An 18,962-nucleotide genomic window follows, 5' to 3' on the forward strand; every position below is an offset into this window, starting at 1 on the left:
GAATGGAATGGCATGGAATGGAATGGAGTGGAATGGAGTGGAGAAATCCGAAGTTTATGTAATGGAATGGAATGGAATGGAATAAACCCGAATGAAATGAAATGGAATGGAATGGAATAGAATGGAATGGAATGGAATGGAATGGAATGGAATGGAATGGAAAGGAATGCAATGGAATCAACCCGAATGGAATGGAAAGGAATGGAATGGAATGGAATGGAAGGGAATGGAATCAAACCGAATGGAATTGAATGGAATGGAATGGAATGGAAAGGAATCAACACGAATAGAATGGATTGCAATGGAATGGAATGGAAAGAAATCAAACCGAATGGACGGGAATGGAATGGAATGGAATGGAATAGAATGCAAAGCAGTCAACTAGAATGGAATGGAATTGAAAGGAATAGAATGCAAAGCAATCAACCACAATGGAATTTAATGTAATGGAATCAACCCGAATGGAATGGAATAGATTGGAGTCAACTCGAATGGAATGGAATTGAATGGAATGGAATGGAGTGGAATGGAATCAACACAAATGGAATGGAATGGAATCGAATGGAAATGAATGGAATGGAATGGAATGGAATGCAATGCAAGCAACCCGAATGGAATGGACCGGAATGCAATGGAATGGAATGCAATGTTATCAACCCGAATGGAACGGAACGGAGTGGAATGGAATAGAAAGTAATGGAATCTCTCTGAATGTAATGGAATGGAATGGAATCAGCTCGGAAGGAATGGAATGGCAATGGAATGGAATGGAATATAATCAAACCGATTGGAATGGAATGCAATGGAATGGTATGGAATGGAATCAACTCGAATGGAATGGAATGGAATGGAATGGAACGGAATGGAATCAACCCGAATGGAATAGAATGCAATGGAATGGAATCAATCCGAAAGGAATGGAAGGCAATGGAATTGAATGGAATGGAATCCACCCGAATGGAATGGAATGGAATGGAAATAACTCGAATGGAATGGATTGGAATGGAATGGAATGGAATCACCCCGAATGGAATGGAATGCAATGGAATGGAATGGAATGGAATCACCCCGAATGGAAGGGAATGGAAAGGAATGGAAGGGAATGGAATAGAATGCAAAGCAGTCAAACAGAATGGAATGAAATGCAATGGAAAGGAATGGAATAGAATGCAAAGCAATCAACCAGAATGGAATGGAATGGAGTCAACCCGAAAGGAATGGAATGGATTGGAATCAACTCGAATGGAATGGAATGGAATGGAATGGTAAAGAATGCAATGGAATGGATTGGAATGGCATGGAATGGAATGGAGTGGAATGGAGTGGAGAAATCCGAAGTGTATGTAATGGAATGCAATGGAATGGAATGGAATGGAATGGAATGGAATAAACCCGAATGGAATGAAATGGAATGGAAGGGAGTGGAATGGAACGGAATGGAATGCAATGGAATGGAATGGAATGGAAAGGAATGCAATGGAATCAACCCGAATGGAAAGGAAAGGAATGGAATAGAATGGAATGGAATGGAATGGAACGGAATCAACACGAATAGAATGGATTGCAATGGAATGGAATGAACCCGAATGGAAGGGAATGGAATGGAACAGAATGCAAACCAGTCAACCAGAATGGAATGGAATGGAACGGAATTGAACGGAATAGAATGCAAAGCAATCAACCAGAATGAAATGGAATGTAATGGAATCAACCCGAATGGAATGGAATGGATTGGAATAAACTCGAAAGGAATGGAATGGAATGGAATGGAATGGAACCAACACAAATGGAATGGAATCGAATCGAATGGAAATGAATGGAATGGAATGGAATGGAATGCAATGCAAGCAACACGAATGGAATGGACTGGAATGGAATGGAATGGAATGCAATGGAATCAACCTGAAAGGAACGGAATGGAGTGGAATGGAATGGAATCTATCAGAATGGAATGGAACAGAATGGAATCAACTCGAATGGAATCGAATGGAATGGAACGGAATATAATCAACCCGATTGGAATGGAATGCAATGGAATGGAATGGAATGGAATCAACCCGAACGGAATGGAATGGAATGGAAAGGAATGGAATGGAGTCAACCCTAATGGAATGGAATGGTTTGGAATCAACCCGAATGGAGTGGAATGGAATTGATTGGAAAGGAATGCAATGGAATGCATTGGAATCAACTCGTATGGAATGGAATGGGATGGAATGGAAAGGAATGGAATGGAATGGAATGGAAAGGAATGGAATGGAATGGAATGGAAAGGAATGGAATGGAATGGAATGGAATGGAGAGGAATGGAATGGAGAAACCCGAATGGAATGGAATGGAATGGTATGTAATGGAATGGAATGGAATGGAATAAACCTAAATGGAATGAAATGGAAAGCAATGGATTGGAATGGAATGCAGTGGAATGGAATGGAAAGGAATGCAATGGAATAAACCCGAATGGAATGTAAAGGAATGGAATGCAATGAAATGGAATGGAATGGAATGGAATGGAATCAAACCGCATGGAATAGAATCGAGTGGAATCAACACGAATGGAATGGAATGGAATGGAACGGAATGGAGTGGAATCACCCCGAATGGAATGGAATGCAATGGAAAGGAATGGAATGGATTCAACCCGAATGGAATGGAATGGAATGGAATTGAATGGAATCAAACCGAATGGAATGCAATCGAATGGCACGGAATGGAATGGAATGGAATGGAATCAACCGGAATGGAGTGGAGTGGAATGTAATGGAATGTAATGGAAGCAACACGAATCTAATAGTATAGAATGGAATGGAATGGAATAGAATGGAATCAACTCGATTGGAACAGAATGGAATGGAATGGAATGGAATGGAAAGGAATGGAATGGAATCAATCGGAATGCAATGGAATGGAATCGAATGGAATCAACCCGAATGGAATGGAATGGAACGGAATGGAATGGAATGCCATGGAATCAACCCGAATGGAATGGAATGGAATGGAATGGAATGGAATGGAATGGAATGGAATCAATCAGAATGGAATGGAATGGAATGGAATGGAATGGAATGGAATGGAATGGAAATGAATGGAAAGGAATGGAATGGAATGGAATCAACCGGAATTGAATGGAATGGAATGCAGTCAACTGGAATGGAATGGAATGGAATGGAATGGAATGGAATGGAATGGAATCAACCCGAATGGAATGGAATGGAATGGAACAGAATGGAACCAACCCAAATGGAAAGGAATGGAATGGAATGGAATGGAATGGCATTGAATGGAATGTAATCAACACGAGTCTAATGGAATGGAATGGAATGGAATCAACACGAATGGAATGAAACGGAATGGAATGGAATGGAATGGAATGGAATCAACCGGAATGGAAAGGAATGGAATGGAATGGAATCAACACGAATGGAATGGAATGGGATGGAACGGAATGGAACGGAATGGAATGGAATCAACACGAATGGAATGGAATGCAATGGAATGCAATGGAATGGAATGGAATGGAATCAACACGAATGGAATGCAATGGAATGGAATGGAATGGAATGGAATGAAATAGAATGCAAAGCAGTCAACCAGAATGGAATGGAATGCAATGGAATGGACTGGAATAGAATACAAAGCAATCAACCAGAATGGAAAGGAATGGAATGGAATGGAATGGAATCAACCCGAGTGGAATGGAATGGATTGGAATCAACTCGAATGGAATGGAATGGAATGGAATGGAATCTAATGGAATGGAATGGAATCAACACAAATAGAATGAAATGGAATCGAATGGAAATGAATGGAATGGAATGGAATGGAATGCACTGGAAGCAACCCGAATGGAATGGAATGGAATGGAATGGAATGGAATCAACCCGAATGGAATGGAATGGAATGGAAAGGAATCAACCAGAATGGAATGGAATGGAATGGAATCAACTTGAATGGAATGGAATGGAATGGAATGGAATGGAATATAATCAACCCGATTGGAATGGAATGCAATGGAAAGGAATGGAATGGAATCACCCCGAATGGAATGGAATGGAATGGAATGGAACGGAATGGAATACAATCAACCCAAATGGAATGGAATGGAACGGAATGGAATGGAGTCAACCCGAACGGAATGGAATGGATTGGAATCAACTCGAATGGAATCGATTGGAATTGATTGGAATGGAATGGAACGGAATGCAATGGAATCAACTCGTATGGAACGGAATGGAATGGAATGGAAAGGAATGGAATGGAATGGAATGGAATGGAACGGAATGGAATGGAATGGAATGGAAAGGAATGCAATGGAATCATCCCGAATGGAATGGAAAGGAATGGAGTGGAATGGAATTGAATGGAATGGAATGGTGTGGAATGGAATGGAGAAAATTGAAGGTTATGTAATGGAGTGGAATGGAATGGAATGGAATGGAATGGAATAAAACCGAATGGAATGGAATGGAATGGAATGGAATGGAATGGAATGGAATGGAATGGCATGGCATGGAGTGGAATGGAAAGGAATGCAATGGAATCAACCCGAATGGAATGGAAAGGAATGGAATGGAATGGAATGGAATGGAAAGGAATGGTGTGGAATGGAATGGAATGGAATGGAATCAAACCGAATGGAATTGAATGGAATGGAATGGAATGGAATGGAATGGAATGGAATGGAATGGAATCAACCCGAATGGAAGGGAATGGATTGGAATGGAATGGAATAGAATGCAAAGCAGTCAACCAGAATGGAATGGAATGGAATGGAATTGAACGGAATACAATGCCAAGCAATCAACCAGAATGGAATGGAATGGAATGGAATCAAACCGAATGGAATGGAACGGATTGGAATCAACTCGAATGGAATGGAATGGAATGGAATTGAATGGAATGGAATGAACACAAATGGAATGGAATGGAATCGAATGGAAATGAATGGAATGGAACGGAATGGAATGCAATGCAAGCAACCCGAATCGCATGGACTGGAATGCAATGGAATGGAGTGCAAAGGAATCAACCCGAATGGAACGGAATGGAGTGGAATGGAATGGAAAGGAATGGAATCTATCTGAATGGAATGGAATGGAATGGAATCAACTCGAATGGAATGGAATGCAATGGAATGGAATGGAATATAACCAACCCGATTGGAATGGAATGCAATGGAATGGAATGGAATGGAATCAACCCGAATGGAATGGAATGGAATGGATTGGAATGGAATGGAATGGAATGGAATGGAATCAACACGAATGGAATGGAATGGAATGGAATGGAATGGAATGGAATGGAATGGAATGGAATGGAATCAACACGAATGGAATGCAATAGAATGGTATGGAATGGAATGAAATGGAATGGAATCAACCCGAAAGGACTGTGAATTCAATGGAATGGAAAGGAATCAAATCAACACGAATGGATTGGAATGGAACGGAGTCAACTCAAATGGAATGGAATGGAATCGAATCAACCCGAATAGAATGGAATGGAATGGAAAGGATTGGTATGGAATGCAATGGAATCAATCCGAAATAAATGGAATGGAATAGAATGGAATGGAATGGAATCAAGCCGAATGGAATGGAACGGTGTGCAATCATCTCGAATGGAATGGAATGGAATGGAATGGGATCGAATCAACCTAAATGGAATGGAATGGAATGAAAAAAACACGAATGCAATGGATTGGAGTGGAATGCAGGGAATGCAATGGAATGGAATGGAATCAACCCGAATGGAATGCAATGGAATGGAATGGAATGGAATGGAAAAGAATGGAATCAAATCGAATGGAATGAAATCAACCGGAATGGAATGGAATGGAATGGAATCAACCCGAACGGAATGGAATGGAATGGAATGGAATCAACACGAATGGAATGGAATGGAATGGAATGGAATCAATGCGAATGGAATGGAATGGAATGGAATGGAATGGAATGCCATGGAGAGGAATGGAATGCATCATCGGGAATGGAATGCAATAGAAGGGAATGGAATGGAATGGAACGGAATGGAATCAACCCGAAAAGAATGGAATGGAATGGAATGGAAGGAAATATATCCGAATGGAATGGAATGGAAAGGAATGGAAACAACACGAATGCAATGGAATGGAGTGGAATGGAATGGAATGCCATGGAATGGAATGGAATAAACCCGAATGCAATGGAATGGAATGGAATGGAATGGAAAAGAATGGAATCAAACCGAATGTAATTGAATGGAATGGAATATAATCAACCGAAATGGAAAGGAATGGAATGGAATAGAATAAACCTGAATGGAATGGAATGGAATGGAATGGAATGGAATGGAATGGAATGGAATGGAATCAACACGAATGGAATGGAATGGAATGGAATGGAATCATTGCGAATGGAATGGAATGGAATGGAATGGAATGGAATGGAATGGAATGGAATGCCATGAATAGGAATGGAATGGAATCAACACGAATGGAATGCAATGGAAGGGAATGGAATGGAATGGAACGGAATGGAATCAACCCGAAAGAAATGGAATGGAATGGAATGGAATGGAATATTTTCGAATGGAATTGAATGGAAAGGAAAGGAATAGAATGGAATGAAATGGAATGGAATTGAATGGAATCAAACCGCATGGAATGTAATCGAGTGGAATCAACTCGAATGGAATGGAATGGAATGGAATGGAATGGAATGGAATGGAATGGAATCACCCCGAATGGAATTGAATGCACTGTGAAGGAATGGAATGGAATCACCCCTAATGGAATGGAATGCACTGGAAAGGAATGGAATGGTCTCAACCCGAATGGAATGGAATGGAATGGAATGGAATGGAGTGGAATCAACCCGAATGGAATGCAATGGAATGGCACGGAATGGAATGCAATGGAATGTAATCAACCGGAATGGAGTGGAGTGGAAAGGAATGGAATGGAATGGAATGGAAACAACACGATTCTAATGGAATGGAATGGAATGGAATGGAATGGGCTGGAATCAACCCCATTGGAATGGAATGGAATGGAATGGAATGCAATGGAATGGAATTAACCGGTATGGAATGGAATCAACTGGAATGGAATGGAATGGAATGGAATCAACCCGAACGGAATGGAATGGAATGGAATGGAATCAACACGAATGGAATGGAATGGAATGGAATCAATGCGAATGGAATGGAATGGAATTGAATGGAATGGAATGCCATGGAGAGGAATGGAATGCATCATCGGGAATGGAATGCAATGGAAGGGAATGGAATGGAATGGAACGGAATGGAATCAACCCGAAAAGAATGGAATGGAATGGAATGGAAGGAAATATATCCGAATGGAATGGAATGGAAAGGAATGGAAACAACACGAATGCAATGGAATGGAGTGGAATGGAATGGAATGCCATGGAATGGAATGGAATAAACCCGAATGCAATGGAATGGAATGGAATGGAATGGAAAAAATGGAATCAAACCGAATGTAATTGAATGGAATGGAATATAATCAACCGAAATGGAAAGGAATGGAATGGAATAGAATAAACCTGAATGGAATGGAATGGAATGGAATGGAATGGAATGGAATGGAATCAACACGAATGGAATGGAATGGAATGGAATGGAATCATTGCGAATGGAATGGAATGGAATGGAATGGAATGGAATGGAATGGAATGCCATGAATAGGAATGGAATGGAATCAACACGAATGGAATGCAATGGAAGGGAATGGAATGGAATGGAACGGAATGGAATCAACCCGAAAGAAATGGAATGGAATGGAATGGAATGGAATATTTTCGAATGGAATTGAATGGAAAGGAAAGGAATAGAATGGAATGAAATGGAATGGAATTGAATGGAATCAAACCGCATGGAATGGAATCGAGTGGAATCAACTCGAATGGAATGGAATGGAATGGAATGGAATGGAATGGAATGGAATGGAATGGAATGGAATCACCCCGAATGGAATTGAATGCACTGTGAAGGAATGGAATGGAATCACCCCTAATGGAATGGAATGCACTGGAAAGGAATGGAATGGTCTCAACCCGAATGGAATGGAATGGAATGGAATGGAATGGAGTGGAATCAACCCGAATGGAATGCAATGGAATGGCACGGAATGGAATGCAATGGAATGTAATCAACCGGAATGGAGTGGAGTGGAAAGGAATGGAATGGAATGGAATGGAAACAACACGATTCTAATGGAATGGAATGGAATGGAATGGAATGGGCTGGAATCAACCCAATTGGAATGGAATGGAATGGAATGGAATGCAATGGAATGGAATTAACCGATATGGAATGGAATGGAATGGAATCAACTGGAATGGAATGGAATGGAATGGAATGGAATGGAATGGAATGGAATCAACCTGAATGGAATGGAATGGGATGAAATGGAATGGAACATACCCGAATGGAAAGGAATGGAATGGAATGGAATTGAATGGAATGGAATCAACACGAGTCTAATGGAATGGAAAGGAATGGAAGGGAAAGGAATGGAATGTAATCAACCCGAATGGAATGGAATGGAATGGAATGGAATCAACCGGAATGGAATGGAATGGAATGGAATGGAATCAACCGGAATGGAATGGAATGGAATGGAATGGAATGGAATGGAATGGAATGGAATGGAATGCAATTAATTGGAATGGATTGGAATCAACCCGAATGGAATGGAATGGAATGGAATCAACACGAACGGAATGGAATCAACACGAATGGAGTGTAATGGAATGGAATGGAATGGAATCAACCCGAATGGAATGGAATCAACCCGAATGGAATGGAATGGAATGGAATGGAATCAACCGGAATGGAATGGAATGGAATGGAATGGAATAGAACGGACTGGAATCAACCCGAATGGAATGGAATGGAAGGGAGTGGAATGGAATGGAATGGAATGGAATCAACTGGAATGGAATGGAATGTAATTGAATGGAATTGAATGGAATGGAATGAAATGGAACGAAATGGAATCAACCCGAATGGAAAGGAATGGAATGGAACGGAAAGGAATGGAATCAACCCGAATGGAATGGAATGAAATGGCATTTAATGGAATGGAATGGAATGGAATCAACACGAATGGAATGGAATGCAATGGCAAGGAATGGAATGGAATGGAATGGAATGGAGTCAATACTAACGGAATGGAATGGAATGCAATGGAATGGAATGGAAGGGAATAGAATGGAATGGATTGGAATGGAATGGAATGGAATGGAATGGAATGGAATATAATGGAATGGAATCACTCCAAATGGAATGGAATGGAATGGAATGTTATGGAATGGAATGGAATAGAATGGAATCAACCCGATTGGAATGGAATGGAATAGCATGGAATCAATGGATAAGAATGGAATCAATCTGAATGGAATGGAATGGAATGGAATGGAATGGAGTGGAATCAACCCGAATGAAATGGAATGGAATGGAATTGAATGGAATGGAATGGAATGTAATCAACCCGAAAGGAATGGAATGGAAGGGAATGGAATGGAATAGAATGCAATGGAATGGAATCAACCCTAATGGAATGGAATGGAATGGAATGAAATGCAATGAAATGGAACGGAATGGAATCAACCCGAATGGAATGGAAAGGAATGGAATGGAATGGAATGGAATGGAATCAACCCGAATGGAGTGGAGTGGAAAGGAATGGAATGGAATGGATTGGAATGGAATCAACCCGAATGGAATGGAATGGAATGGAATGGAATGGAATGGAATGGAATGGAATGGAATGGAATGGAATCAACCCGAATGGAATGGAATGGAATGGAATGGAATGGAATGGAATGGAATGGAATGGAATGGAATCAACCCGAATGGAATGGAATGGAATGGAATGGAATGGCATGGAAAAGAATGGAATCAAACCGAAAGAGATGGAATGGAATGGAATGGAAACAAACCCAATGGAATCGATTGGAATGGAATGGAACGGAATGGAATGGAATAGAATCAACCTGAATGGAATTGAATGGAATGCAATGGAATGGAATGGAATCAACCAGAATGGAATGGAATGGAATGGAATGGAATGGAATGGAATGGAATCAATTCGAATGGAATGGAATGGAATGGAATGGAATGGAATGGAATGGCATGGAGTGTAATGGAATGGAATCAACCAGAATGGAATGCAATGGAAGGGAATGGAATGGAATGGAACGGAACGGAATCAACCCGAATGGAATGGAATGGAGTGGAATGGAATCAACCCGAAAGGAATGGAATGCAATGGAATGGATTGGAATGGTATCAACCCGAATGGAATGGAATGGAATGGAATGGAATGGAATCAACCCTAATGGAATGGAATGGAATGGTATGGAATGAAATGCAATGAAATGGAACGGAATGGAATCAACCCCAATGGAATGGAAAGGAATGGCATGGAATGGAATGGAATGGAATGCAATCAACCCGAATGGAGTGGAGTGGAATGCAGTGCAATGGAATGGAATGTAATGGAACGGACTGGAATCAACCCGATTGGAACTGAATGGAATGGAACGGAATGGAATCAACCAGAATGAAATGGAGTGGAATGGACTCAACCCGAATGGAATGGAATGCAATGGAACGGAACGGAATGGAATGGAATGGAATGGAAAGTAATGGAATGGAATGGAATCAACCCGAATGGAATGGAATGGAATGGAATGGAGTGGAATCAACCCGAATGGAATGGAATGGAATGGAATGGAATGGAGTGGAATGGAAAGGAATGCAATGGAATCAACCCGAATGGAATGGAAAGGAATGGAATGGAATGGAATGGAATGGAAAGGAATGGTGTGGAATGGAATGGAATGGAATGGAATCAAACCGAATGGAATGGAATGGAATGGAATGGAATGGAATGGAATGGAATGGAATGGAATGGAATCAACCCGAATGGAAGGTAATGGATTGGAATGGAATGGAATAGAATGCAAAGCAGTCAACCAGAATGGAATGGAATGGAATGGAATTGAACGGAATACAATGCGAAGCAATCAACCAGAATGCAATGGAATGGAATGGAATCAAACCGAATGGAATGGAACGGATTGGAATCAACTCGAATGGAATGGAATGGAATGGAATTGAATGGAATGGAATGAACACAAATGGAATGGAATGGAATCGAATGGAAATGAATGGAATGGAATGGAATGGAATGCAATGCAAGCAACCCGAATCGCATGGACTGGAATGCAATGGAATGGAGTGCAAAGGAATCAACCCGAATGGAACGGAATGGAGTGGAATGGAATGGAAAGGAATGGAATCTATCTGAATGGAATGGAATGGAATGGAATCAACTCGAATGGAATGGAAAGCAATGGAATGGAATGGAATATAACCAACCCGATTGGAATGGAATGCAATGGAATGGAATGGAATGGAATCAACCCGAATGGAATGGAATGGAATGGATTGGAATGGAATGGAATGGAATGGAATGGAATCAACACGAATGGAATGGAATGGAATGGAATGGAATGGAATGGAATCAACACGAATGGAATGCAATAGAATGGTATGGAATGGAATGAAATGGAATGGAATCAACCCGAAAGCACTGTGAATTCAATGGAATGGAAAGGAATGAAATCAACACGAATGGATTGGAATGGAACGGAGTCAACTCAAATGGAATGGAATGGAATCGAATCAACCCGAATAGAATGGAATGGAATGGAAAGGATTGGTATGGAATGCAATGGAATCAATCCGAAATAAATGGAATGGAATAGAATGGAATGGAATGGAATCAAGCCGAATGGAACGGAATGGTGTGCAATCATCTCGAATGGAATGGAATGGAATGGAATGGGATCAAATCAACCTAAATGGAATGGAACGGAATGGAATGGAATGAAAAAAACACGAATGGAATGGATTGGAGTGGAATGCAGGGAATGCAATGGAATGGAATGGAATCAACCCGAATGGAATGGAATGGAATGGAATGGAATGGAATGGAAAAGAATGGAATCAAATCGAATGGAATGAAATCAACCGAAATGGAATGGAATGGAATGGAATCAACCCGAACGGAATGGAATGGAATGGAATGGAATCAACACGAATGGAATGGAATGGAATGGAATGGAATGGAATGGAATGGAATGGAATGGAATGGAATGGAATCAATGCGAATGGAATGGAATGGAATGGAATGGAATGGAATGCCATGGAGAGGAATGGAATGGAATCATCGGGAATGGAATGCAGTGGAAGGGAATGGAATGGAATGGAACGGAATGGAATCAACCCGGAAAGAATGGAATGGAATGGAATGGAAGGAAATATATCCGAATGGAATGGAATGGAAAGGAATGGAAACAACACGAATGCAATGGAATGGAGTGGAATGGAATGGAATGCCATGGAATGGAATGGAATAAACCCGAATGCAATGGAATGGAATGGAATAGAATGGAAAAGAATGGAATCAAACCGAATGTAATTGAATGGAATGGAATCGAATCAACCGAAATGGAAAGGAATGGAATGGAATGGAATCAATCTGAATGGAATGGAATGGAATGGAATGGAATGGAATGGCATGGAGTCAACCCGAATGGAATGGAATGGATTGGAATCAACTCGAATGGAATGGAATGGAATGGAATGGTAAAGAATGCAATAGAATGGATTGGAATGGCATGGAATGGAATGGAGTGGAATGGAGTGGAGAAATCCGAAGTGTATGTAATGGAATGGAATGGAATGGAATGGAATGGAATGGAATGGACTAAACCCGAATGGAATGAAATGGAATGGAAGGGAGTGGCATGGAACGGAATGGAATGCAATGGAATGGAATGGAATGGAAAGGAATGGAACGGAATCAACACGAATAGAATGGATTGCAATGGAATGGAATGGAATGGAATGAACCCGAATGGAAGGGAATGGAATGGAATAGAATGCAAACCAGTCAACCAGAATGGAATGGAATGGAATGGAATTGAACGGAATAGAATGCAAAGCAATCAACCAGAATGAAATGGAATGTAATGGAATCAACCCGAATGGAATGGAATGGATTGGAATAAACTCGAATGGAATGGAATGGAATGGAACCAACACAAATGGAATGGAATCGAATCGAATGGAAATGAATGGAATGGAATGGAATGGAATGCAATGCAAGCAACACGAATGGAATGGACTGGAATGGAATGGAATGGAATGCAATGGAATCAACCTGAAAGGAACGGAATGGAGTGGAATGGAATGGAATCTATCAGAATGGAATGGAACAGAATGGAATCAACTCGAATGGAATCGAATGGAATGGAACGGAATATAATCAACCCGATTGGAATGGAATGCAATGGAATGGAATGGAATGGAATCAACCCGAACGGAATGGAATGGAATGGAAAGGAATGGAATGGAGTCAACCCTAATGGAATGGAATGGTTTGGAATCAACCCGAATGGAGTGGAATGGAATTGATTGGAATGGAATGCAATGGAATGCATTGGAATCAACTCGTATGGAATGGAATGGGATGGAATGGAAAGGAATGGAATGGAAACGAATGGAATGGAATGGAATGGAAAGGAATGGAATGGAATGGAATGGAATGGAGAGGAATGGAATGGAGAAACCCGAATGGAATGGAATGGAATGGTATGTAATGGAATGGAATGGAATGGAATAAACCTAAATGGAATGAAATGGAAAGCAATGGATTGGAATGTAATGCAGTGGAATGGAATGGAAAGGAATGCAATGGAATAAACCCGAATGGAATGTAAAGGAATGGAATGCAATGAAATGGAATGGAATGGAATGGAATGGAATCAAACCGCATGGAATGGAATCGAGTGGAATCAACACGAATGGAATGGAATGGAATGGAACGAAGTGGAGTGGAATCACCCTGAATGGAATGGAATGCAATGGAAAGGAATGGAATGGATTAAACCCGAATGGAATGGAATGGAATGGAATTGAATGGAATCAAACCGAATGGAATGCAATCGAATGGCACGGAATGGAATGGAATGGAATGGAATCAACCGGAATGGAGTGGAGTGGAATGTAATGGAATGTAATGGAAGCAACACGAATCTAATAGTATAGAATGGAATGGAATGGAATGGAATGGAATAGAATGGAATCAACTCGATTGGAACAGAATGGAATGGAATGGAATGGAATGGAAAGGAATGGAATGGAATCAATCGGAATGCAATGGAATGGAATCGAATGGAATCAACCCGAATGGAATGGAATGGAACGGAATGGAATGGAATGCCATGGAATCAACCCGAATGGAATGGAATGGAATGGAATGGAATGGAATGGAATGGAATGGAATGGAATGGAATGGAATCAATCAGAATGGAATGGAATGGAATGGAATGGAATGGAATGGAAAGGAATGGAATGGAAATGAATGGAAAGGAATGGAATGGAATGGAATCAACCGGAATTGAATGGAATGGAAAGCAGTCAACTGGAATGGAATGGAATGGAATGGAATGGAATGGAATGGAATGGAATGGAATGGAATCAACCCAAATGGAATGGAATGGAATGGAATGGAATAGAATGGAAAGGAATCAACCAGAATGGAATGTAATGGAATGGAATCAACTTGAATGGAATGGAATGGAATGGAATGGAATGGAATATAATCAACCCGATTGGAATGGAATGCAATGGAAAGGAATGGAATGGAATCACCCCGAATGGAATGGAATGGAATGGAATGGAATGGAATGGAATGGAATGGAACGGAATGGAATACAATTAACCCAAATGGAATGGAAGGGAACGGAATGGAATGGAGTCAACCCGAATGGAATGGAATGGATTGGAATCAACTCGAATGGAATCGATTGGAATTGATTGGAATGGAATGGAACGGAATGCAATGGAATCAACTCGTATGGAACGGAATGGAATGGAATGGAAAGGAATGGAATGGAATGGAATGGAATGGAACGGAATGGAATGGAATGGAATTGAAAGGAATGCAATGGAATCATCCCGAATGGAATGGAAAGGAATGGAGTGGAATGGAATTGAATGGAATGGAATGGTGTGGAATGGAATGGAGAAAATTGAAGGGTATGTAATGGAGTGGAATGGAATGGAATGGAATGGAATGGAATAAACCCGAATGGAATGGAATGGAATGGAATGGAATGGAATGGAATGGAATGGAGTGGAATGGAAAGGAATGCAATGGAATCAACCCGAATGGAATGGAAAGGAATGGAATGGAATGGAATGGAATGGAAAGGAATGGTGTGGAATGGAATGGAATGGAATGGAATGGAATCAAACCGAATGGAATTGAATGGAATGGAATGGAATGGAATGGAATGGAATGGAATGGAATCAACCCGAATGGAAGGGAATGGATTGGAATGGAATGGAATAGAATGCAAAGCAGTCAACCAGAATGGAATGGAATGGAATGGAATTGAACGGAATACAATGCCAAGCAATCAACCAGAATGGAATGGAATGGAATGGAATCAAACCGAATGGAATGGAACGGATTGGAATCTACTCGAATGGAATGGAATGGAATGGAATTGAATGGAATGGAATGAACACAAATGGAATGGAATGGAATCGAATGGAAATGAATGGAATAGAATGGAATGGAATGCAATGCAAGCAACCCGAATCGCATGGACTGGAATGCAATGGAATGGAGTGCAAAGGAATCAACCCGAATGGAACGGAATGGAGTGGAATGGAATGGAAAGGAATGGAATCTATCTGAATGGAATGGAATGGAATGGAATCAACTCGAATGGAATGGAATGCAATGGAATGGAATGGAATATAACCAACCCGATTGGAATGGAATGCAATGGAATGGAATGGAATGGAATCAACCCGAATGGAATGGAATGGAATGGATTGGAATGGAATGGAATGGAATGGAATGGAATCAACACGAATGGAATGGAATGGAATGGAATGGAATGGAATGGAATGGAATCAACACGAATGGAATGCAATAGAATGGTATGGAATGGAATGAAATGGAATGGAATCAACCCGAAAGGACTGTGAATTCAATGGAATGGAAAGGAATCAAATCAACACGAATGGATTGGAATGGAACGGAGTCAACTCAAATGGAATGGAATGGAATCGAATCAACCCGAATAGAATGGAATGGAATGGAAAGGATTGGTATGGAATGCAATGGAATCAATCCGAAATAAATGGAATGGAATAGAATGGAATGGAATTGAATCAAGCCGAATGGAATGGAACGGTGTGCAATCATCTCGAATGGAATGGAATGGAATGGAATGGGATCGAATCAACCTAAATGGAATGGAATGGAATGGAATGGAATGAAAAAAACACGAATGCAATGGATTGGAGTGGAATGCAGGGAATGCAATGGAATGGAATGGAATCAACCCGAATGGAATGGAATGGAATGGAATGGAATGGAAAAGAATGGAATCAAATCGAATGGAATGAAATCAACCGAAATGGAATGGAATGGAATGGAATCAACCCGAACGGAATGGAATGGAATGGAATGGAATCAACACGAATGGAATGGAATGGAATGGAATGGAATGGAATGGAATGGAATGGAATGGAATGGAATCAATGCGAATGGAATGGAATGGAATGGAATGCCAGGGAGAGGAATGGAATGGAATCATCGGGAATGGAATGCAATGGAAGGGAATGGAATGGAATGGAACGGAATGGAATCAACCCGAAAAGAATGGAATGGAATGGAATGGAAGGAAATATATCCGAATGGAATGGAATGGAAAGGAATGGAAACAACACGAATGCAATGGAATGGAGTGGAATGGAATGGAATGCCATGGAATGGAATGGAATAAACCCGAATGCAATGGAATGGAATGGAATGGAATGGAAAAGAATGGAATCAAACCGAATGTAATTGAATGGAATGGAATGGAATCAACCGAAATGGAAAGGAATGGAATGGAATGGAATCAACCTGAATGGAATGGAATGGAATGGAATGGAATGGAATGGAATGGAATGGAATGGAATGGAATGGAGTTAACACGAATGGAATGGAATGGAGTGGAATGGAATCATTGCGAATGGAATGGAATGGAATGGAATGGAATGGAATGGAATGCCATGAATAGGAATGGAATGGAATCAACACGAATGGAATGCAATGGAAGGGAATGGAATGGAATGGAACGGAATGGAATCAACCCGAAAGAAATGGAATGGAATGGAATGGAATGGAATATTTTCGAATGGAATTGAATGGAAAGGAAAGGAATAGAATGGAATGAAATGGAATGGAATTGAATGGAATCAAACCGCATGGAATGGAATCGAGTGGAATCAACTCGAATGGAATGGAATGGAATGGAATGGAATGGAATGGAATGGAATGGAATGGAATCACCCCGAATGGAATTGAATGCACTGTGAAGGAATGGAATGGAATCACCCCTAATGGAATGGAATGCACTGGAAGGGAATGGAATGGTCTCAACCCGAATGGAATGGAATGGAATGGAATGGAATGGAATGGAGTGGAATCAACCCGAATGGAATGCAATGGAATGGCACGGAATGGAATGCAATGGAATGTAATCAACCGGAATGGAGTGGAGTGGAAAGGAATGGAATGGAATGGAATGGAAACAACACGATTCTAATGGAATGGAATGGAATGGAATGGAATGGGCTGGAATCAACCCCATTGGAATGGAATGGAATGGAATGGAATGCAATGGAATGGAATTAACCGGTATGGAATGGAATGGAATGGAATCAACTGGAATGGAATGGAATGGAATGGAATGGAATGGAATGGAATGGAATCAACCTGAATGGAATGGAATGGGATGAAATGGAATGGAACATACCCGAATGGAAAGGAATGGAATGGAATGGAATTGAATGGAATGGAATCAACACGAGTCTAATGGAATGGAAAGGAATGGAAGGGAAAGGAATGGAATGGAATCAACCCGAATGGAATGGAATGGAATGGAATGGAATGGCATGGAATCAACCGGAATGGAATGGAATGGAATGGAATGGAATCAACCGGAATGGAATGGAATGGAATGGAATGGAATGGAATGGAATGGAATCAACCTGATTGGAATGGAATGGGATGAAATGGAATGGAACATACCCGAATGGAAAGGAATGGAATGGAATGGAATTGAATGGAATGGAATCAACACGAGTCTAATGGAATGGAAAGGAATGGAAGGGAAAGGAATGGATTGGAATCAACCCGAATGGAATGGAATGGAATGGAATCAACACGAACGGAATGGAATCAACACTAATGGAGTGTAAAGGAATGGAATGGAATGGAATCAACCCGAATGGAATGGAATCAACCCGAATGGAATGGAATGGAATGGAATGGAATCAACCGGAGTGGAATGGAATGGAATGGAATGGAATAGAATGGACTGGAAGCAACCCGAATGGAATGGAATGGAAGGGAGTGGAATGGAATGGAATGGAATGGAATCAACCGGAATGGAATGGTATGTAATTGAATGGAATTGAATGGAATGGAATGAAATGGAACGAAATGGAATCAACCCGAATGGAAAGGAATGGAATGGAACGGAAAGGAATGGAATCAACCCGAATGGAATGGAATGAAATGGCATTTAATGGAATGGAATGGAATGGAATCAACACGAATGGAATGGAATGCAATGGCAAGGAATGGAATGGAATGGAATGGAATGGAGTCAATACTAACGGAATGGAATGGAATGCAATGGAATGGAATGGAAGGGAATAGAATGGAATGGATTGGAATGGAATGGAATGGAATGGAATGGAATATAATGGAATGGAATCACTCCAAATGGAATGGAATGGAATGGAATGTTATGGAATGGAATGGAATGGAATGGAATCAACCCGATTGGAATGGAATGGAATAGCATGGA

The sequence above is a fragment of the Pan paniscus genome, chromosome 16 (assembly GCF_029289425.2).
Source record: "Pan paniscus chromosome 16, NHGRI_mPanPan1-v2.0_pri, whole genome shotgun sequence".
Classification (NCBI taxonomy): domain Eukaryota; kingdom Metazoa; phylum Chordata; class Mammalia; order Primates; family Hominidae; genus Pan; species Pan paniscus.